The sequence below is a fragment of the Rhinolophus hipposideros genome (assembly GCF_964194185.1).
Source record: "Rhinolophus hipposideros genome assembly, chromosome: 15".
In the NCBI taxonomy this organism is placed as follows: domain Eukaryota; kingdom Metazoa; phylum Chordata; class Mammalia; order Chiroptera; family Rhinolophidae; genus Rhinolophus; species Rhinolophus hipposideros.
The window spans coordinates 42,382,082-42,406,256 of NC_138061.1; the positions used below are offsets into that span (position 1 = coordinate 42,382,082).

At 38.4% G+C, this 24,175-nt stretch overlaps 1 protein-coding gene across 1 annotated transcript in view; it reads left to right on the plus strand.

The window, feature by feature from the left end:
- The window catches only part of ZNF365 (zinc finger protein 365), a 58,233-nt gene extending 34,365 nt beyond the window's left edge, over nt 1-23,868 (plus strand). Inside the window, exons 6-7 of the transcript XR_013994942.1 lie at nt 22,220-22,333; nt 22,883-23,868. The gene's annotated coding sequence lies outside the window, so the exon portion shown is untranslated. The remainder of the gene's footprint in view (nt 1-22,219; nt 22,334-22,882) is intronic.
- The last annotated feature ends 307 nt before the right edge of the window (nt 23,869-24,175 follow it).

The following is a 24,175-nucleotide window of genomic DNA, read 5'->3' on the forward strand; positions in this document are numbered from 1 at the left end:
AGTGATTCAGAATGCCCAGCAAAAAACTAAACCCTTCCTGAAACTTACAGTGTTTCTCACACAATAAATTATATAAATTAATTTGTTGGCTATAATATATAGAGAAAAAACTGTTGTGATTCAAATTAATTAGTGCAAAAGTTGCTTGGGATTTTATCATTCTTCTTAGGTTTCTTAATACAAGTAAACTAAGAGTAAAGCTCAAGATTATACTGTGTCCTGTTTTAATTAAAATTTATTGGGGTGACAATGGTTAGTAAAAGTACATAGGTTTCACATGTACAATTCTGTAATACATCATCTATATACTGTTTCTTTATTCTTAAGAGCTTGCACCTCCATCTCTGAAATACACTGCCAAGTGTACCACCCAGTGGATCATCCAGGTAAGTCCATCTTCTTTTTAGAGGGCCTTTTCCCAGTGTCTGGTCTTCTAGTATGGAGCTGGATTCTCTCCCTTGCCTTGCCATTTGGTTTTCAGCATTTTTATCATGATGTGTCTAAGTGTGGTTTTGTTTATACTTATGTTGCCTATGGTTTTTTCTTGAATTGGTGGCAGAGTTTCATGAATTTGTGTATTGATATCTTTGTTAATATTTTTGTATGTGCTTGTATTTTTTATTATTAATTTTTAAAGATTGTTATTAAATATACCTAATATTACATTAGTTTCAGGTGTACACCATAGTTATTAAACATTTATAAAGAAGTGATCACCATGATAAGTCCAGCAAACATCTGACACCGTACTAAGCTATCACAATATTATGGACTATATCCCCTATACTGTATATTACATCCCCATGACTAATTTGTTTTATGCCTAGAGATTTGAACCTCTTATTCCCCTTCCTCCCCCTTTTAAATTTGCAAGTACAGTTAACATTCAATATTATTTTGTATTAATTTCAGGTGTACAGCATAGTGATTAGATATATAATTTAAGAAGTGATCCCCCTGACTAGTCTGGTACCCACCTGGCACTATACATAGTTATTACCATATTATTGACCAAATTCCCTATGCTTTTCTTTACATCCCATGACTATTTTGTAACTTCCAATTTGTATTTCTTAATCCCTTCTCCATTTTCACCCTGTCCCTCAAACCCCTCCCATCTATCACCCTGATAAATCTAGTACTCATCTGACACCATACATAGTTATTACAATATTATTGACTACATTCCTTATGTTATACCCTACATCCCCATGACTACTGTATAACAACCAATTTGTACTTCTTAATCCCTTCCCCTTTTACACTCACCCCCAACCCCCCTCTCATCTGGCAACTATCAAAATATTCTCTGTATCCATGAGTTGGTTTCTGTTTCATTTCTTTGTTTATTTTTTTCTTTAGATTCTACTTATAAGTGAAATCATATGACATTTGTTTTTTTCTTTCTGACTTACTCCACTCAGTACAGTGCCCTCTAGGTCAATCCATGTTGTTGCAGATGTCACGATTTCATTCTTTTTTTATGGCTGGGTAATATTCCATTGTATATATGTACCACCTCTCATTCATTCATTCATTCAGCCAGCCAGTCAGTCAGGGACACCCAGGCTGCCTCCATATCTTGGCTATTGTATATAATGCTGCAATGAACATATGAATATACATGTCCCCTTGAAGTGACGTTTTGGATTTCTTTGGATAAATACCCAGAAGTGGGATTATTAGGTCCTTCTTTGTCTCTTGCTATAGCCTTTGTTTTAAAGTCTATTTTGTCTGGCATAAGTGTTGCTACCCCAGTTTTATTTTTCTTTTTGTTTCCATTTTCATGATTTTTTTTTCATCCCTTTTAGTCTGTGTGTGTGTCTTTCAGTCTGTAAGTGAAGCCTATTGTAGGCAGCATGTGTAAGGGCCTTGTTTTCTTGTCCATTCAGCCACCCGATGAATTTTAATTTGAGCATTTAATCCATTTACATTTAAAGTGATTGTTGATAGATATGTAGTTATTGCCATTTTATTATTCAGGTTTTTGATCTTTTTTTTTTTCTTTTCTTTGTTTTTCTGTCTTAAAGCTGTTCCTCCAAGAGTCCAGGTTTGGTGGTGATGAACTCCTTTAGCTTTTTCTTGTCTGGGAAGCTCTTTATCTGTCCTTCGACACTAAATGATAGTTTACTGAGTAGAGTAATATGGGTTGTAGGCCCTTGCTTTTCATCACTTTGGATATATTATGCCATTCCCTTCTGGCCTGTAATGTTTCTGTTGAGAAATCAGCTGACAGTCTTATGGGAGCTCCCTTATAAGTTACTAGTTGTCTTTCTCTTGCTGCTTTTAGGATTATTTCTTTGTCTTTAACCTTTGGCATTTTAATTATGATGTGTCTTGGTGTGGGCCTTTTTGGGTTTATCAGGTTTGGGGCTCTCTGTGCTTCCTGGGCTTGAATAATCCATTTCCTTCGCCAGGTTAGGAAAGTTTAACATCATTATTTCTTCAAATAGGTTTTCGATTCCTTATGCTCTCTCTTCTCCTTCTGGTACTCCTATGATGTGGATATTGGTACACTTGATGTTGTCCCAGAGGCCCCTTAAACTCTCCTCATTTTTTTGTGGATTCTTTTTTCTTTTTTGCTATTCTGATGGGTGTTTTCTGCTACCTCATCTTCTAAATTGCTAATTTGATCCTCTGCTTCATCTAATCTGTTAATTTACCCTAATGTATTCTTCATTTCAGTTATTGTACTCTTTATTTCTGACTGGTTCTTTTTTATGTTTTCTGTCTCCATTTTTTTATGTTTCCTGTGTCTTTGTTGAAGTTCTCATTGAGATTGTTGGGCATCCTTATAACCAGGTTTTTGAACTCTATGTCTGGTAGATTGCTTGTCTACATTTTGGTTAGTTCTTTTTCTGGAGCTTTGTTCTGTTCTTTTATTTGGGACATGTTTCTTTGTCTCCCCATTTTGGCTGACTTACTGTGTTTGTTTATATGTATTATGTAGGGCTGTTATGCCTCCTGGTCTTAGTAGAGTGGCCTTATATAGTAAGTATGCTGTGGGTCCCAGTGGCACAGCCTTGCTAGTCACCAGAACTGGGTGCTCTTGGTATATCCCTTATGTAGTTGTGTGTGTCTTCCTCTTGTAGCTGAGCCTTGGTTGCTATTTGCATGTCAGTAGGAGGGATTGACCCTCAGGCCGATTGGTTCTGAGGACTGGTCATGACTACACTGAAGGAGTTGTGGTGCAGAGGATGACCCTACAAAGCAGGATTCACTTTAGCAGGACTCTGGTGCCTGCCCAGTCTGCCCTTTGGGTGTGTTGTCCTTGGAGCTGAATGAGTGATGCTCCAGATTGACCCAAAGCTGGCCACTGGATGTGCCAGCCATGAGACCTCCTGGGAGGGAACCTGCTGTCAGCGAAATTCACCTGCAGCCTGTGCCCTGTCTGGGGCCACCTAGCAGGAGCCACAAAACAATTCACCACCGACACTGTGCTTAGATGTGCCTTGAGAGACCAAGCCACAAACAAAAGCTGGCTGTCATTAGTGCAAGGCTTTGGGCCGCTCAGCCAAAGTTATAGTACATGCTGAAGCTAGATGTTGCTTGTTTGGGTCTTTAAATATTTGTGAGATTTTAGGAAAGTCTGCAGCATGATCCAAGGCAGGCAGTTTGTAGAGAAAAGCCACTGGAAGCGGCTTGGGTATGCCCAAAAGTTTGGTGGGGCGGAGTCTCTGAATCTTCAGGGCGGGGCTACGTTGATGGAGACTCAAATATGACGGCTGCCAGTGTCTGCATGCCAGGAGAGGGAAGGGCTACAGAAACAAAGAAACAAGGGCTTCCTCTAGCTCCTCCATCTGGGAGAAAGTTGCCTCTCCAGCCCTCGCTCTGAAGCCAGACAGCTTAGGTCCTCCCCATATGTCTCCAACACCTTTCAAACTGCTCCTCAGTGCTGGAGCTCAGAGCAAGTAAGTCTATCTGCAAGTAAGTTCGTGTGCAGGCCCTTTAAAAGGAGCTCCTGGGACTGCAGCTGCCCTTTGGCTCACTCAGCCACAATCTCCTCTGGCTTTCACAGCCAGAAATTATGGGGACTTCTCTTCCCCACACTGAAACCCTGGTCTGGGGAGCCTGGTGTGGTGCTGGGACCCCTTACTCCTCGGGGTCGGGGAAGGGGAACCTCCGCAGCCGAGATATCCCTCCTGATTTTTAATGGGCACATGCAGGTGTGGGACGCACCTGCTCTGTGTCTCTGCCCCTCCTACCAGTCTTGAGGTGGCTTCTTCTGTATGTCCTTACTTGTAGGGCTTTGGTTCAGCTAGACTTCAGGGGATTCTCAATGATGGTTTTTCTGTAGTTCAGTTGTAATTATGATGTGGTTGTGAGAGGAGGTAAGCATAGCATTTACCTTCTCTGCCATCTTGACCAGAAATCCTGGACATCTTGATATGATTTGTTTTAATTTGGAAAAGTGTTGGCCAATTTATCTTCAAGATATTACTTCTGCTTCATTATCTCTTGTCCTTCTAGGGCTCATATTATGTGTGTTATACCTTTTACTGTGTCCCACATATCTTGTGTTTCTTTTCTATATTTTCCATTCCTATTTTTTTCTGTGCTTCATTTTGGATATTTTCTATTTTCTATTTTCTATTGGCTATTCTTCCTATCATTGATCCTGTCTTCTGTATCTAAACTCTTTTAAACCACTAAAAGCAGATTTTACATTTTTAAATTCTAAAATTCCATTTGATTCTGGTTTACAAAAGATAATTCCCTGAAAATTTTTTCCATTTAAAAACCAATTTTCTCTATTCTTGAATATATTAATTATGGTTATTTTAAAGTCCTTGTCTGCTAACTCCAATATCTAGTCACCTGTGGTTCTATGTCCATTGAATGTTTTTTTCTTGTGGTTTTCAGTAATATGGTGACTCACAGCATGTCTGTAAGGTTTTTTCTTATCTTGCCGTTTTGAGTCACACTTTGTTCACACAATTTCTCTGGTTTTTAATTTTAGTTCACTCTGGATGCTATTTCTTGGATCACCTTCTGAGCTATACAAACCTCACAATCCCTCCCCCAGCACAGGTCCATCCCCAGAGCAGGTCAAGTGTCAGGCTTCCACCTGGTTAGGTAGAAGATTACCAGGAAAAAAACACAAAAAAAACACTGCTATGAAACTAAAACAGTAATAAGCTGAACACAGAGCAAACCAAATATAAGATATAAAATATAAGAAATGACTTTTGGTAGAAAAAGGGATTATTTTTACTCAAATAATGTTCTCCTAACAAGAGAAAGAGAAGCATTTTCTCTAGGTATTCATTTTCTGAAGAATTCTATCATCTGAAATATTTCCATGTTTTCCTAATACTGAATCCAAAAAAAAAAAAGAACCCAAAAAACAAAACAAAAAATACATGTCTGATATTTTGATAAGAGAGCCTATTACTTCCAATCTCTTGATGACAGAAAATAGAAAAAAATAATGGATTAAAGCTTTTTGAGAGGCCATGGATCCTAAAATATTAGATGGCAACTTATAGCTCAAAATGAACTTTTCCTATTCACATTGAAATGTTATGAGACAGAAAGTAGGGAATTGAGAAGACAAATAATCATACAGCCTGAGGTTATTATTATATTTCATGTGCTTCTCCAAACCAATGATAAGAACCTTTGAAGGCAAGGACCCTCTGTAGCTCAGTAATCTAGAGAATTTCAGAAGATTTGAGATCTAATAGACTTATTTTGTTAGCAAAAGAGTTCTTGGAAATAATATTAAAATATGTACTTCTTTCAAGAGAATCAACCTCAATAAATGTACTTACTTTGTTTAACAAATGACCACTTATATTGTTCCTTAAAATTTCCAACGTTAGTCATCAACTCCTTGAATCTGCTTGAGCTAAGCATACTATTCTTTCTTCTTATTTTGCATCATTATAATGTTTATTCATACATGAGCCTAATGCTGATTATTACTGTGCATCTTGTATGAAGTGCTTGGAGAAGATTATTTTCGTACTTTTTGCCCTAGTAATTTTTTAAAATACCAGTAATGATTCCAATGGATAAAACATTCAATAGTGTTTCAAAAATAGAACCTGCTCTAAACACAAACAAAATGTCCATTCTCATTTCTCTGCTGATGCTATGTTTAATCCAATTTAAGTTCTTTCCTGCAGCCCTTACCTCTAACAGGTTGGCATGGAAAGTGAGAACAAAATGAAAATCAGCTCATCTTAATAAAAACCTTGGACATGTACTCATATTCCTCAGACCTACTGTAGAGAAGGAGAAATAATTTTCCCTGTACCCTTCGAGGGTCTTGGCTGAGACCCCCCTGTAATAAAAGACAGATTAGCAAGATAAAAACCATCTTAATTATGTATGTACATATGGAAGTTCCATAAAGGTCTAAGACTCAAAGAAGTGATCAAAGCAGAAAGCTTTTATATCTTTTAGACAGAGAAACAATAGATTTATGAAGAACTGGCAAAGGGGTTTGGGCTAGGGGTAATAAAATGGTGAAGAAGAAACAGGTTTGTTTATACAGCCTGGTGGCCCTAAATTCCCTGTGTCTGATGATAAGGATGCTTTCTACACTCCTGGTGCAGGAAGGGTGCCTTTCACATGGAAGAGTTATCTCCTGCTTTCAGGGGGAGAAAGGAGAGTCAAAGTATCTTCTAATTCAAAATAATCAACATGCCAAAGAGTCATATTTTGGGGATGACACATTCTGAACCCCCACAGTATTTATCTAACTCAGGTTAGATGTACTTCTTCATCCAGAACTCAGACGTTGTAGCGTTTTTGCCTTGGAGTTGGACAGGACTTAGAGATCTTTAGTCCCCCTCCTGTTTATACTTGGGGAAACTGAGACATGGCTTGACAGCATGACTTTCCAAGAAGCACCTAGAGAGTTAGTACTATGTTTCCCTGAAAAGAAGACCTAACCGGACAATCAGCTCTAATGCATCTTTTGGAGCAAAAATTAATATAAGACCCGGTCTTATATTATTATACCATATTGTATCGTATCATATTGTATCGTATCATATCATATCATATCCCTGGTCTTATAGTAAAATAAGTAAAATTAGCATAGTATAGTAAAATTGTCTGGCTAGGTCTTATTTTGGGGGAAACACAGTAGCAGAGAAAGAATTATAGCCTGAGTCTCCTAATTTTATTAAACTTGAAACTCCTGGAGAGCAAGTAAGAAGTGTAATTTTCTTTAGAAAGATACTTTCCTCTTACAATGCATCTCTATATAAAAAAAAAAAATATCTAAATCAGAATCAGTATGTACATTGTGTGTTGTACTCTACCTTTGTGTAAACAGGGGAAGAATGGGAAATGTATATTTTCAAAAGGAAACAATTTGAGATCTAATAGACCTATTTTGTTAGTAAAATATAAACTAAAGAGTAGCACAAATATAAACAAAAGATAAACTAAAAACCAATAAAAATTAATGCCCCTTCTAAGGGAAGGGAGAGAAAAGAAAGGAGAGGACAGACTTCTCTGAATTGCTTTCTTTTATGATTTTATTATTTTCTTTTATGGTTTTTAAATGCTTCACATAATAAAAAAACAAACTTAAACATATAAATATTGAAAAAAGAGTTGCTTCCATATCTTAGCGATTGTAAATAATGTTGCAGTGAACATAAGGGTGCATATGTCTTTTTGAATTAATGTTTTGGCTTTCTTTGGATAAATATCCAAAAGTGGGATTGCTGGGTTATAGGGTAGTTATATTTTTAATTTTTTGAGGAATCTTCGTACTTTTTTCCATTATGGCTGCACCAGTTTACAATCTCACCAACAGTACACAAGTGTTGTTTTTTTTTTCTCCCCAACTCAGCATAATTTTGCCATCTTTTTTGAGATCCCCAGATAGCAGGGACTAGAAGCCTTGATATTATATTGCTCAGAATCCCCTGCAAATTAAGTCCCAGTTCAGATCTTCCCCAAAGAAGCACTCATATGAGACTTGGAAGGCACAGGTTGCTATTCTCTTTGCAACAATTGGTATATAGGTACATTAGTTTTGGCAGATACAGAATTTTGCAACAACCTCCAGATTCCCTGCCATCTGTTACCTCAGTGCTACAGGCAGCTGTGACCACTAGCTTCCAGATTAGTCAGCACACCTAAGTTATTTTTCAGCAATAAATTAACACTGAAATCTAAGAGGCTTAACACAAAAAAAAATGTGTATTTTTTTTCTTTTGAATACTTGATGTCCATCACGGGCTGATGAGATATTCTGCTTCACATGGTTATTTAAGTATTCAGGCTGATGGGTCTTCCACAGTCTTTTTAACTACACAAACTGAAACTTGTATCTGTCTAGCAAACCATGGCACAGAAATCAAGAGACTAGAGAATAACATGTGGGATTTCTCTTTCTGAGTCCAGAAATGATGCACACATCTTTTCACATTTCAGTGGCCTCACATAACTTCAAGGAAGCTGAAATTAAAGGGAAGCAAATAAAATACTTGGCAATCTTTTCTGTCTCTGGCAACTTGTTGAATTCTTGACCTGGACTGCAGGAGTAGTATCTTGATTTCCTACAAGTTGGCAGTGAACTTGAAAACAAGTGATGGTCTTTCCAAAATAAGTGATAACTTTCTCCTTTCCAGCCCTTCCAGTGGTTTTATGAGAACCTCGTTCCCCTAATTAGGTTTTGTAGTCACCTAATCCCTTCTAGAGTTGTTTCATTTTTTTTCTCACCTAAACCTGAGTGATAAAGCATTTTGTAACATAAGTAGCTCTGGGAAACAAACTTCCAAAGATGGGAATCTGTCCTATTTAAGTTTAAAGTGATTGCTAACTGGTAGTGATAGTTCATGACATACAGTGGCAAAATATGTATTTATCTATTTTGATTTATTTAAGTAAATATTTATTGAGGGGAAGTCCTTGGGAAACCAAGCCACTGCTACAATTGATTGTTCTGGTAGGAATAATAATAAAAAGACTATGGCAAACTCTAACTGAATTTGCAAGTTTAGGATTTTAAATTCTTGGGTTTAGACTTAGTTGAAAATCATAATTATGGCTGTGTTAAAAGAATACATTATCTCTTGTAATTATGGTGTTACTGTATCTTCAAACTGCAGTCAAAGTTTGGTTCTGCAGGCTGCTGAATTGCAGTGTTAGTGTAGCTATCTTTTGTGAAAATTAGAGTACTGGTAGAGTATTGGAATTTTCCTGAGACCCTGAAAATTGGGATAGGCAAATTTGCGTGAGTATGGATAAATCTAAATACCTCAGATCCCACTGAGCTCTTCTTCCTTTCCTGTTGGAAGAGGCTGACTTCTTGCTTGAAGGCTCTATTATGACATTATTTTAGGCAATTACTTTGAAAGGGAATGCTGATTTTACTTAAGACCCACATCCACCCACATTGTCTTTAGATTGGTAACCAGAGTGAGATCCTCAGCATGCTATGGGGGAACAACTACAAAGTGTAACCCTTAGTGGGTAGTTTAAATACCAAAAGAATTACATAATATAGATGATTTATATTGGCAGAAACTTGGAGAATAAGTGTGGGAATGGACTATAAGTATAGTAGACCAGTTAGAAATAGGCCAACATTTTCTCATGATGTAGGTACTTAACAGAAATTCTGGATTCATTGTGTTATCTCGAGTAGCTGGAGGTGACTTTACAGTTTATTACTTGATAGAAACTGGAATCAGTGGTGACCTATGTTAAATAAAGTTGAGTTGCTGGGATATTCTTGATATAACATCGAGGAAGGAATCTAAAGGTGTAGGAGGATAGGAATATTGGAGTGAATCTATCACATGTGTCCTCCTCCCCCCTGTTTCACTATATCCTCTCAGAAGGGCCGTTGGACATGGCATTGGACAAGGCAATGAGAAAGAGTTTAGGTACATTTGGGAAGCTCTGAAGTAGCTGTTGTATGCAGTTCAGAGATGATGGTGGGAAATCTTATCACGGAAAAGGGCTCTTTAATTGTATGTAGCAAGGATGATGGAATCCTTAAGTGGTAGGAGTCAAGTGGTAGTCACTTAACTTCCAAAACAAAGTAAATGTGGTTACTGTAATGGGTGGGAAAATGGCCAGGGCAGTAATCAGAATGGTTATAACTACAGACATCTTTGGTACCACCTAGATGATTATGTTATCTCTTGGACTAAAATAGATAGGTAGCCATCTTGTTTGATGACCTACGTCATTGGCAATCATTTTCGCATCCCCAATTTCCAACCTGAGCCAGCTCACAGGAGGGCCCTGTGAATGGAGGGATATCTAGTTAACTTGATGAAGGATCCTACAACACTGGCACAATTATGTACTATAAATCTGTTACTTAGCCTTTCCCACAGGACTCTGTGTCCATTTGCCCGAGTTAACCCACAGTAGGTAAAGTAAAATTTCCAAATTTTCTGGAATTACTCCTCACTGGTTCTGAGCTGATGCAAATCCTGGAGGACCTAAAAGCTCCCTGAGATCTATCAGTTAGAGTAGGGGGTTGGAGTTTAGGTGGAAAATGGAATTTTAACCTAAATTCATTTCATAGTTGGCATAGTAGATATGCAAAACCTACTGTGCTAATCTGTGAAAGCATGATTGAAATAGATTTAATTAGCTGCTGGCAGCATCCCCACCTAGGTGTTTACACCTTTGGGGTAAAGGCTTTTATGGTAGCAAAAGCCAAGGAGAAGTCCTTGGAACTGCTTCCCCCAAATAGTAAACAATAATTGATACTACACCTCTGAGATGATCGCAAAGATCGTGCCACCATTGAATCTTGAAAGCTGCAGGGCTATTGATTCATTTCACATCAACATTAACTCATCTGTTTGGTCCATGCAGAATACAGATGAATCTAGAATAATGATAGTGGATTATTGTAGTTACAACTGCAGATGTTACAGGTGTGGGCTCCATTTCCCCCTCTGCTCTGAATAACACAAAAATCAGAAGCAGTATGCTCTTATCTGCCAGGACAGCAGTATACCTTCATTATCTTCATTTAGAGCTATGTCAACATTCTGTTTTTTAGCAATAATCTAGTCTACAAAGACTAAGGTTGTCTCGGGACTCTACAGCATGTTAGTCCATTATGTGGATGACTCATGCTGATTAGACCAGGTGAGTAGGAAGTAACAGGTACTTTAGATGCCTTGAAAGTATTTGCATGGCGGAGGTGGGAGAAACACCGCATAAAATTCAAGGCATGTCATCTTTGTGAAATTTCTAGGGGTTGAGTGGCCTGGGAAATGTGATATGTCCTAAGACATGGAAGACAAATTGCTACACTTTACACCCTTATCACTAGGAAAGTACAATATTTGGTGGGTTTCTTTGGATTTTAAAAGCAGCATATACCCATTTAAGTATGCTGCTCTGATGCATTACCAGGTAATGATCTGTAAGTTTGCCAGTTTTGAAAGGTTCTAAAATCAAAGAGGCTCTGCAGCTGAGCCTCTGCAGAGGCTACTGTGCAATTTGAGACTACTGCTGTGCGAGCCTTCTGACTTAGACCTGGCAGCTAGTGATGCTGTGTGGAGCTTTGAGATACCCTAATGGGAGAATCAGAATGCAGTTCCCTAGGATTTTAAAGCAAGGTCATCCTCTCTTCTGAAAACAATAATTTTGCATTCGTAAAATAATTCTTAGCTTTTTGCTGGGACCTAGTAGAGACTGAATGTTGAAACAGATCCCCACATGACTATGCAACCTAAGTAATGCACCATGAGTTAGGTATTATCTCATCCAAGAAACCATAAAATTGGGTGTTTACAGAGCACTCCATGGTCACAGAAAGAGAAAAGGCTGTCTATGAGACTGAAGTCCAGCAGCTGTTGAAGACTAAACTAAGTTGCGTGAACAGCTGGCTCAGACTCCTATGACACCAATGCTTGCCATCTCTCTCCCAACTCACACCTCCGGTCTCTTAAGGAGTTCCCTATGACTCGTTGTCTGAAGAGGTAAATATCTTGACCGGGTTCATGGATGATTTCTCATAATACATTGGTACCAGCTAGGAAGAGACTTACTATAATGTTAAATGAATTTCTTGTGAAAACTAACATATTGTGAAAACTAACATCTACATATGGTAGATGTTCCATAAAGGTTACTCTAGCCCAGCAATTTCCAAACTGTGTTCTGTAGGATGTCACTAAATAAAGATGTGCAAAGAGAATTTCTCGTCTAATAAGTTTGAAAATTTTTGACTAGAAACCTAAAAAAAACAAACAAAAAAACAGCAGGAGTTCTAAAGGAGCTAAGATACTAAGATATATTATGAATTTCAGCAGTTCCAAAATTTATTTGACCCTAAAACCCCTTCTTCACAGAGTATTTCACAGGAGTAGTGTTTCTCAGACTCTGCCTTGGAAATTATGGTTTTTAATGATTTAGGCTTTTCGAGAATATTAGTTTTGATAGCTAGGAATGAAAGTGTTAATTTTTATACTAACTGACTCAGATGTAAGATGTGCTCATCTTGGTTATTCTAAATGACTAGAATTCTTAGCTCAGAAAGAGATTTTAATAGAAAATCCTTGCCATCAGGGTGCTATAGATGACACTACCCAAAAGGAATGTGTAAATCAAATTTAATGATGATTTTTCCACTTTGTAATAGGGATTAGGGTTATAAGGAGATCACAGCTCTGTGAATCCAATTAGAATATAATGAAATTCTCCCTTTGAGCTTACAACCCAGTTGATTTGGAAAGAGAAATAATTATAATAATAAGCATAATATTTGGCACTATAATTACACATTAGGTTATTCAAATTATTAAAGTCATTCTTAATTGAATGTACCTAGTTTTGCACAATGCATTGAGTTTATGGAATCTGAAGTATATTATACTTTCTTTTGAGACACCATTGGGAGGAAAGAATTGTAAACAAGATAAGGGCATGAGGTTAGGATAAGGAAAAAATTAGGTCTTGCTACAAATGACTTTGAATTATTAATGAGCTTTTATAACAGACCACATCAGACATTGTTATATGTAGAAAGAACAAAAAATGATTGATCAGGACAAATTTCTGAGAATTCTATTAATTTAAGAAGCCCATGAGTGAGTTTGCCTGTCCAATAAAACTTAAGTTAATTTTGATCCCATTACCCATCTTGCTGCCGAATTCAACGTTTATTGTTCTGTTTGTAAGGGCTATGAGATGAAGAGGTGGTAAGGTATAATAAGACAGATTTATTTTTTTTTGCAAGCACCATACCTAGCCCTATTATAGCTTTTACATGATATTATAGACCAGCTCTTCTCAACTTGAGTTTTGGGAGAGAAACCATAATGCCTTCAGGAATCCATTGTATGCAATGAATTACCTTCCTTCCTATGTCTCATCCTTGGGAGAACTGAGAAAATAGTCACTCAAATAAATATTTGTAGGACTAATTCTGTAGTGGAAACTTGTTTGATAGAGGCTGCTTTAGACTACTGATTTCAAAACACCAGTCAATAAGAGCTTAAAATATTCCTGCGTATATCATCCTCACTGATTTTGATCCAGTTAATCAAGAATGAGAGTCAACAGTCTGTTATAAAAATCTCTCTAGATATTTCTGATGTAACCAGGTCTAAGAATCACTGCTCCAGATATAAACACTGGATCCCAAGATGCCTTATGAAACAAGGGTTCCAATGGCCAAAAGTGCTCTTGTTGGAGACTCCCAATGATATAAACATACTAAAGGATCTCAATTGTCCTAACGTTAAAAAATAATTGTCCCAAGTTTTACAAATTTATTTTAACATGGGAAACTTTTTTGCTAAACACCTGTAGTCCCCCTGCGAAACTAGAGTACTACAGAAGCAGTTTGGGAAACGGGACTCTAGAGAATGGCTGTTGGCATCTGTGAATGTCGAATTTAGTAAGACCATCGCCAACTAATTTCAATCCAACCTGCCTGCTACATCATATTTAGAAATCCATCGTTTTGAGTGTTGGAAGTTTTTCAATTTCAAGAGTCCCTTGTTTTTTTAAATAGTAAACTCTACTTATTACAAAGTAAGTTCAAATGTATCCAAGTTTTAAATGTTATTTTTTTAATCCAGAAAATTAAAAAAAGAAGAAAAAGAATGCATTGGTCTTTATTTTTGAAGTGGGGATCATCTTTCCAAATAAGACTCAAAACCTAGGATCAATAAAGAAAGGTTTGATAAGTTTTATTACATAAAACATAATACTTTGATATAGCAACTATGTGTAAATGTGACAAACACATATGGTTATATACTCACAATATAAATGAGGACAATGTTTGTAATATATATGCTAGGCAAGGATTAATTTGTTTAACATGCAAAGAACTCTTATAATTCCACAAGAAAAATACAAGCAACCTAGGACAAAATGTGCATATGAACAGGCAGTTCACAGAATACCAACTATAGGTTCTCAATAAATATTTGAAAAGAGGGAGCCAGCTATGGTCCAGCCAAAGGCCTTTATGCTTATGTTCCTTCTGCCTAAATTTCCCTTTCCCTAGATATCGTTTTGGCTCACACCCTCACCTGTGATGACTTTGCTCAGATGTCACTTTCTTATGAGGCCTTCCCTATTTAAAATTGCACCCCCAACTACCAGCATTTCGTATTCCCCTACCCTGCTTTACTTTTATTGGTAGTACTTATCACCACTAGATATACTATATATTTTCTCATGTATTTGGTTATTGTTAATTTCTCCCCTCAGAAGGCAAGACCCATGAGGTCAGGAAACATTATCTCTGATGCACATGCTATATCTCTCACTCTTCGATTAGTACCTGGCACATAGTAGGAATTCATTTAGTATTTGTTGAATGAATGAGTGAATAAAAAGATCTTCAAGTCTATAATAATTAAAGAAATGCAAGTCAAAACAACCATGTTATAACAGGTTTTCATTTTGACTCTTTAATGATAACTTGTCAACAATCAGTCGTAACGTAGGAATCCTTCCCTTGATGCTAAAACCTATACCAGAGGTTTTATTCTTGTAACTCCAGAACCGAACTCTCTATCTTTGTCCCCAAACCTGCCTAGGTGGTTCACTTTCTCTACTAATGTTACCATCTTCTAGTTATCAACCCCTTGTTCTTCTTCTCGGTGTCTTAATGCCAGCTCATCCGGATGACTCTGACAACTTCTTTTGGTTGCCCACCTCCAGTCTCATCCAGTACCACACTAACTGGAAATAGCCCTGCACCTGCCATTCCTCTCTACAGAGGCCTCTGTGGTCTATTCCTCATCGTGTGGGTCCTGGTCCTCCACGACCTGGTCAGCCGCCCTTCAGTCTCCCCTTGTAAAAGTGCACATCTAAGTTCAGTCTCGTGGACATACCCAGAACTTTCTTCCTTTGTAGTTGTTCCGTGTTCTTTTATGAAATGATCAGTCAGGTGCGGCCACTAGTGGGGACACGGGAGAAGCTCAGGAAAACAAAATGCGTTATAATCACAGGTCTAGAGAAAGAGGCATGCCACAGCCGGCAGGGCCATGTGAGGAATACCAGGTTTGGGTTCAGGTGGCAGAAGATAAGAGCCAGGGGAAGCCCCTAAAACCTTTACTACGGTTTCTGGGAAAGGCAAGGCGGGGCAGGGTAGGATAGGCCAGTGTGAATAATGTCAAAAGGCTCCAAGCCTTTAGGGTGAGTCCTCTTGCCTGGCACCTTCCCCTGGGACAATTAAGGCAGAAGAATATTTCTTCCTGGGTGCAAGGGCCAGATAAAGGAGGTATGGCTCTGGAGTGGCTGGTTTGCATATCAAAGGCTTGCTCCCTACTGGGCCCTTTGCTATCTCTAAGAATTGATTAATCCCAGGAGTGGCAGTCTCTCTTCAGCCAGAAAGGTTTTTAAAATGTCAAAATATCATAGGTAATACGCGGAAAATAAACAATATAAACAATTCTTCTGTCTATGCTGTTTTCATTACTAAATTACCTTTTGCCAAAGACTCTTGCCTTCCTCCAGATCTATTATTGAAAGCCTACTTAGCCTTTAAGTCTTAGTTTAAATATGTTTCCCCCTGGGAAGTTTTCTGATTTCTCCCAACAGGAAACAGTATTTGCCTGTGTGCTCTCATACCACTGTAATTTTCCTTTTATATTTGGCCTCGGTAATTTGTATGTTTGCATTATTTCACTTCACAGGGTTAACCCAGAGGAATACTGACCCCTGCTAATCACTGCATTTGCTAATGTCCAGTCTATGAAATAAGGAAGGAAATGAGCTCCTGTCCCTCCCTGTTAACATTCTTGTAGATGCAAGAAGGCAGCTCCTGTGTTGGGAATCCCCTTTGTTGGGGATCCCCTGTGTTGGGGTTCTGTTGTGCTTGTGGGTGCCAGAGCTATCGATCAAAGCTGCAGAACAGTCTTCATGGTTGCTGAGAAGTAGCCACGAGATAGTTAACATACAGGAAAATTCCATATTCACTCTTCTTGGAACATCACAGTGGCCAGTAGGAAAAGCAAGAGTGGTATAGGAATATGTATCTTCAACCCCAGGTTAAGTCAGAGAACCAGTTTTCAGACCATCGCTCACCTGGCTTGCTCTGCCATTGATCCTATGTGATTAATTCCTGTTTGGTCTTTCTGGAGGACAGGACCTCGTGGGAACCATGTCCGGACATGGATATTATGATATTCACGTAATGGGACCTCTTCTACCACAGCTCTTCAGCAAGAGTACTGAGAGTACTATTGTGAGGTTAGGAATCAGATTTTTAAGGTCTCGTGGGATATAAATATGTACTCAAAGACACGTGCAGGGTTTCATGCTCTGTCTTTCCAGCCCAACACGAGTGGGGCCCTCCCAGGGCCCACAGCGGCCAGCAGGATTGGTGTGGTGAAACTCATTCTAGCAATAGCCCCACATCACACTGGTGAATGCACCTTGTCACTGCAGACACTTCATTCCCTAAATGTGTTCTCTTTTAAGCGCTCTAGCGGTGGTACGCTAGTAACTGTTTAATATCTGGCTTGTGGGGGTGGCAGTAGGGGTGGCGAAGGACCCTGGTTTATAACATTTGTTGCTTTCCACGGTGTAAATGCTCACACCATGCTCAGTTTCGAGCTACCAGTGTGCAGTCACTGAACAGGGAGTTGGGAAGAGAGATGCGCAGTGGGCGCTCTCTGGCTGATAGGAACTGGCTCTAGCTCACGTCTGTGTTCTCCAGCTCCCTGTGCCATTGGTTCTGTCTCCAACCAGAAACGCCTGTGTGTGTCTGTCAGCTCTAGTTATAGACACTGAGTTCTCCCAGGAAGATTGCCAGCCTCTTGTAAACCAGTGGATACACAGAGTAGGGAGTGGGAGTGGTTCTCATTGTCGCCTATTATGCATGTCTGGTAGGGTATGTCCCAATCTCAGCCTTAGCCCATTTGAGAAATCCTGTTACACATATTGTTGGTGTTGACAAAATAAATACTGATTGCTGTTTAGCACCTAGCCTTGAGGGACTCAAAGCAATTTTTGTTGTATTAAAAAGTGAATTGTTACAAGCGTATTTACCATGTAAAGAGATTGCTTGTAATAAATTTCCTTAGGGATTGCTGAGTCCTTTTGGTGTTCCTTTCACCCATGCTTAATTGGTGAACCTGTCTCAGCTCCAAGTAGAACTAGATTTTGACCTTTCAAGTAAACAAGATGAACAAATTTATGTAATTTTGGTAACAAGTTAGGGTCAACCTTAATCTCTCTCTCCTCTCTCTCTCTCTCTCTCTCTCTCTCTCTCTGTCTGTCTCTCTCTCTCTCTCTCTCTCTCTCTCTCTCTCTCTCTCTCTCTCTCTCTCTGTGTTGTGGGGTAGAACTCCTTGGATGTCCACATCTTCATTTTCCACAGTTCAACTTATTGGGGATATAATAACATGAACGGTGCCGTTCTTTTAACTTCTTAGGAAGCTTCAATAAATGGCTTATAACGTCAGGGGAAGAAATGAGCTTCTTTCTTACTGACGGGCTTGGAGTCTCTCCTTGCCTATCAGAAACGAAGTCAGACTGAAGCTAGATATTTGCCTACCACTAGAAGTCATAATTGGAACTGGGAAACTGGAAAGTTTCAGTTCTGTTGTTCTGACACAGGCATGACTTACCACAGAAGTTTACTCAGGTTCCGTTCCACTTCTGGTGGCATGCTTAGAATGATGGTGGTGATGTTGACGACTCCTAGGTGACGGCTGATTGGAGCCAATCACCAATTTTCAATGGGCAGGTGCTAGTAACTGAGCAAACTCAAGAAGATCAGTGACGTTTTTACTTATGTTTTTCTGCTAATGAGAGAAATAGTTATTGTAGGAAACTCAGAAAGTACAGAAAAACAACATCATCCCAAATCTCAGAAACAGTGACAGTTAACATTATAAATAATAAAATTAGATGATATGGTATGTGCATAGTTTATATGAGTCTTATTATTAATATTCTCAATGACACTGTACTATTGTATCATGTGAATGTACTGTAGCTGATTTAACTCTTACTATTTAAGGGAAGCATGATTCCACAATGATAATAATTTGAAGTGCATCCTCGTACCTGAATCGTGTCGACCTCTTTGATTATGTGGTTTGGATGGAATTACAGATGTAAATCAAATTGTTATATCAAAAAGCAAAGACATTTTTAAGGTTCTTGTTTTATAGACCTGAAATTGCTTTTAAGAAAGGATTTAAAAGATTGTATTTCCATGAATTCCTATCTTCCTAAAAAGAGGAGGGTGAAAACCCTCCTCAGTTTAAGATTAATAATATGTAAATAGAATGGAATGGACCCTTGTGAGGTTTTTAACCTTAACTTTATATGCCAAAAAGCTAGAACTCTAGAGAAAACAGGAAATGCTAGTTTGGTGATACTTTATAAACAATCGTTCATCAGGCCTCACCAAAGTGCAAGCTGCCAAGATAGGAAGGCAAAAGAGACATTGGCATAATTTCTGGGCCTATGCAAATGCTCAGCTCACCTAGATATCTTGTTGGGTGGAATTTCTTTGGTTATTTTTCTTTCTGCTGTGATACCAAGCACAAGGTATCTGACAAACAAGATGTAATATGACACACAAGGTGTGGCCTCAGGTGTATTCCTGAATGAGTGGCTGTCACACCTGTCTTCTAAGGAGGTGGTAATAAGGATTAAGAGTCTAATCCTATCATTTTGCTGCTGTTTTTATTTATCATGTAGGTGTAATTATAGTGTTTCCCTTTTAAATGGCTCTTAATGTATTTGGCCAAAGGGGAAAACCAAAGCAGTTGATAAAAGTCAATTGTTTCACCATCTGTCTCTATCTCATTTCCCTGGTTGCAGTTCTAGCAGCCCTGCCTGGGAGATTAACTTCTTTTTACAAATAAGTCAAATCTATTGATTTTGGCCAACAGCCCCAGATTTAGAAAAACACGATAGCCTTCCCCCACTTGCTCTTTGGTATTACTTATGAAATTATTATCAAGTAATAGTGTGAATAGTGAAAATAGTACTGCTCTTGGGTATACTTCCAGAATTTTCTATGTAGAAATAAAGATATATACATAAAACAAACCCATGTGGAGTCATCCTACATACATTCTTGGTTCACTTTACAACATATCCTGAACATCTCCTTATATCAATAAGTAGGGATCTTTTCTTCTTCTCTTTTTTGAACAACAACATAGTCTATGTATGTCTCTAAGGTAATTTTTAAAAAAGAAGTCTCCTGTTTTTGATGTTTTCAATCATTGCCACTATGTAGGGCCCAGTATAATTTTGGGAAAGTATGTCTATGATGAAGTTCTAGGTCAAAGATTATATGCAATAAAATAATCTTTCAATGAGGACAAAGCAAAATAGAGAATGATCTTCTGGGTATAAAAATGAGGTAATAATGGATAATATCATTTTTTATTGGTGAATATTGGGGAACAGTGTGTCTTTCTATGACCCATCAGCTCCATCTCAAGTTGTTTTCAATCTAGTTGTGGAGGGCGCAGCTCACTGACCCATGTGGGAATCGAACTGGCAACCTTGGTGTTATGAGCACTGCACTCTAACCACTTAGCCAACCACCTACCCAATAATGGGTAATATTTTAAGGATGATTTCATAAAAAGAACCATCTGATAAACTTTCCATTCTGCTGTTTTAGCTAAAGGCTTAAGTAGTATTTGTTCTTCTGTTGTTTGCTTAAAAAACAGACAAACAAACAAAAAAACCCAGTGCAGACAGAGACTCCAATCATGGTATTGAGATCCAAAGATGGCATTAAAAAAAAAAATGATTTGAATATAGAGGAAAGAATGGGAGACCTGAGGTCATGTTATGGTTCGTCACAAAAATATACTTGATCTTCATCAGATCATCTTGTCTAATCTCAACTTTGCCATCTGCAAAGAGAAAGTTTGGGGAAATCTTTAAGAATGGTTTAAAATGGTTTTAGAATGGTTTCATGTGATTTGTTTGCCACTTAGGGCTTCTAGTAGTATTGCTTGTGAGTGAGTGCTGGTCGAAGCTGGAAGTCATAGTTCTCTGAAAATGGGTTCTGTAGGCAAGGAGTTCAGCCTTTGCCCAGATTAGCAGTGATGGGTGCTGAGGGGAAATAGAAGATATTTTAGGAGAATGTTTTTTTTTGTTTCCCATATTGTCTCAGTCATTTGGCCCCAGACATGTGCTCATCAGTTCCAGGAGGAATTTGAGCCAATGTGCTACTTGACTCAACCCTCAGAGAATGTTTTCAATCATTAGTAAGGAGCAATCTTAAGGGATGATGGTTTGTCAGTATTGCTCTAATGGTTTGAGCAACTTCCATCTTTTCCATCTTGGAGTCTGGTTTCCAAAAGTATTTCACTAAAATCAGTGCTTTAGTATTCACAAATCTAGCACAGAAAGATTGACCATTAACATTTTTCTGGGCTCTCTTTCTAAATCCCTGCCTTAAACAAATAATTAATGTTTTAAAATTTCTTAAAAGACCTCTGTCTTTTTAGACCATTGGGAACAAATTAGTACCTCCATATTTTCAACTTAGCTCAATGGTGGGTAAAAAGTAAATGCTCAATAAACAACAGTAACAACTACTACTATTATAATGACAGAAGATGAACAATTTTGCAATAGCCAATTAAGATAAGGTTCAGGGCCTGAAAGACTTTCAGATATATCAATAACATTGAAGAGAATCCAGATAGAAAACATAACTTCTTTATGTCAAATAGTATAAAAATTTTTCAGTCCGCAGAATATTTTATTATAACTTCTAAAATTTACATTAAACTCTTGCCCAGTAAACCCAAACTAGGCATTTATTCAACTCACTTTTCATTCATCATGAGGTTTAGCAAATCTAAGGATCTGTCCCCAGGCAAAACCGCTTCATACTTTGGGTTTCCCCTGAAAGCCCAGATTACCAGGGAAATTAAACCAAAAGGAAATACAAGTTCACCCTAGATGTGGGATGTTCCTTGTAGAACTTACTGTTTGATATCTCCAACTTCACCTTGGATTTCTTTGAGGAGGATAAAAGCTGAGGATGAAGGAAAAGGCTATGATAATTCAAAAATAACCAATGAGTTGCTAATGAATTTAATGAGCTTAATTAAAGGAGGTCCCTGGAAATGGGGTTCCTGAAATGAATTTCCTGAGAGAGCAGACAGATGACTCACCAACTTTGGCCACCAAGGCAGGCTGAGTCATCTAACGTCAGCTGAATCACCTGCTTTCAGCTCTGTTTTATAAGAACTGGGGCTGGCTGGATATTTCCGTCTCTTGGATTGCAAGTATTAAGCATTTAAGTATATGGAGAATATGATGTTCTTCTTAGGAAAAACCACACAAATTGCTCATGCACAGATGGATTCCATTAGTGAAAGCAGATTAGTAATTGTTTTAAGTTCCTGATGATGAAAAAACTGCTCTGAACACTTACCTACCTTAGTGGATTCTTTACTCACCAGATAAGCCAAGTGACACTCGATGAGGATCCAGGTTAGGATTGAAGACATGGATGGCTGACACAACAGAGCCAGAAGACCAAGTCAGAGAACATCCTGAGATGTCATTTGCAGAGCTTGCTTTTAAAGTCTCTGTGCTAATCTGGACCACACGTACATTATAAGTAGAGAGTTTGGGGTTTTTTGTTTGTTTGTTTTTTAAAGATGTTTCACAATGAAGGATTACTGAAAGAAGTCAGCTAACATTTTTTTTTTGGAAATACTAGGGAAGCATTTTTGAGTGCTCAATTCTCCTGTTGTGTGGGCTTTAATAGTTGGGTTTTGTTTTGTTTTGTTTTGTTTTGTTTTAGGGAGATGGAGGCAGGTTGACATAAGAGAGAATCCAGATCAAGGAACATGAAGATTCTTGAGCCATGTGACCAGACGAACACCCAGGCCTTTCTGAGCCTCAGTTTCTTCATCTGGTAATTGGAAGGGTTGTGTTAGATTGGTGTTTCAAACTTGCTTGAACATGTGGATCACCTGCGGCACTTGTTAAAAATACAGATATCCCTTGCCTCACCTCATCCTATTGAATCCAAATCAGCAGGGTGAGGCCTGAGAATTGTTTTTTTAACCAGCACCTTGGGTGACTCTTATGCTCAGACAAGTTTAGGAAACACTGTATTTGACGATCAGTCAGATAGTTTTCAGCTCTAAGATTGCTCAAATGATCCGTCAGAACACCAAATCTTATTTTCTTTTTCCTCCCTCCAAATTGGGGAAGCAAGAATCAAATGGGAAACAAAAGAAGTTAGGTTGTGGGTGGAGGGCATTGGTGGGGCTGGTCTGCCACTAAATTATAACGCATAGGAAGATTGTCTTGGGTACAGTAAACCTTAGATAATCAAGGACTGTGTGTTGTTCCTGCTCTAAATAAGACCTCTCAGGAAAGGCCTGATCAATTCATCTACCCTGGAGTTTAAATAGCTCAAGAGTCACCTTGAATTTTCTCTCTTGTATATTAACAACAGTGGAAGCCAGTGGAATGGAGGCATCAAGAATGTCAGCAAGCCGGAAAAACACCCAAAGTAGACAATGACCTTATCTACTCCGAACACTGCCCTGAGCTGGTCTCACATGAAGCAGGAGAGTCTGCATCCGTTCCAGGACTGTGCAATAGGACGTTGATCACCCAAGCAAGAAGTATAGCAGAAATCAGAACAAAATTAGTGTCACCATTGCAGACCACAAATTCCGGATAGCCCCCTTGAGCAGTTTTAATCTCTTCTCATAAATCCATCTGCTAACAAGATCCATTGGAGCAAACTTTTTTAGGAGAGCAAAAATTCATAAATCATGAATTCATTCTTTCATGTGTTCAGCATTATTTATTGGGGAAATTCATCTCTTCATGTAGTCAACATTACTATTGAGTCCTCCTATGTACCAGGCTCTGTTGTAGATACTCTGGATTTAGCAGTGAACAAGATGAGTTCCTGAGTGCATTCTAGAAGATGGTCCAGAGCTTGTATTCTAGAAGGTGAAGGAGATCAGAATATGCTACCCCCAAATATGCCACTTTGGCATAAAGGTTGTTTTGAGCTGAATTAAGAAACAGCAGATGCAGGTAAAAGCTCTCTACCCTTCCCCACCTGTTTAAAGGCAGAAAATAAAATTCCCTTTGTAAAATTGTTCCCTCTCTCTTCTCCTATACCAGGAAGAGCAAAACACCTTTATCACCTGAGATGGAGACTGCCAAGATGAACTTGCATAACAGACTTTACTAAAATAATTCTTACCTTCCATTAGTTTCCCCCATATATCTACCTTCCCACAATTTACAGCTCCTAGACTTTTAAACCCCCTTTCCTTTGTTTTGTCATTGTCCGACAAATGTATTGCTCTTTGTTAAAATGGTATGTAAACCCCTGGATCTAAATGCTTTTTGGGATTTTCATTTCATTTCTTGAGGCCCTTTCATATGCATATGAAATAAAGCTTTTTTTTTTCTCCTGTTACTTTGTCTTTTGCCAATTTATTTCCAGGACCCCAGGTGTAGAACCAAAGAGGAAAAAGGATGAGTTTGATTTTCCTCTCCTGCCAAGGGGCGATAGACAGTAACACATAAATTAAGACCACTTCAGAGGGTGGTAAGTGATATGATGGAAAAACAATAGATACATTGTCTTCGAGAGTGATTGTGCAGGGCTAGGTGGGGGTAAGTTATGTACTCCACAGGCCCTGCTAAGGAGATTCAGGAAGAACTGACTGTTAGACATGAGATGAGTGTGTGTCTCTTTGTGAGTGAAATAACGGAGGTCCTC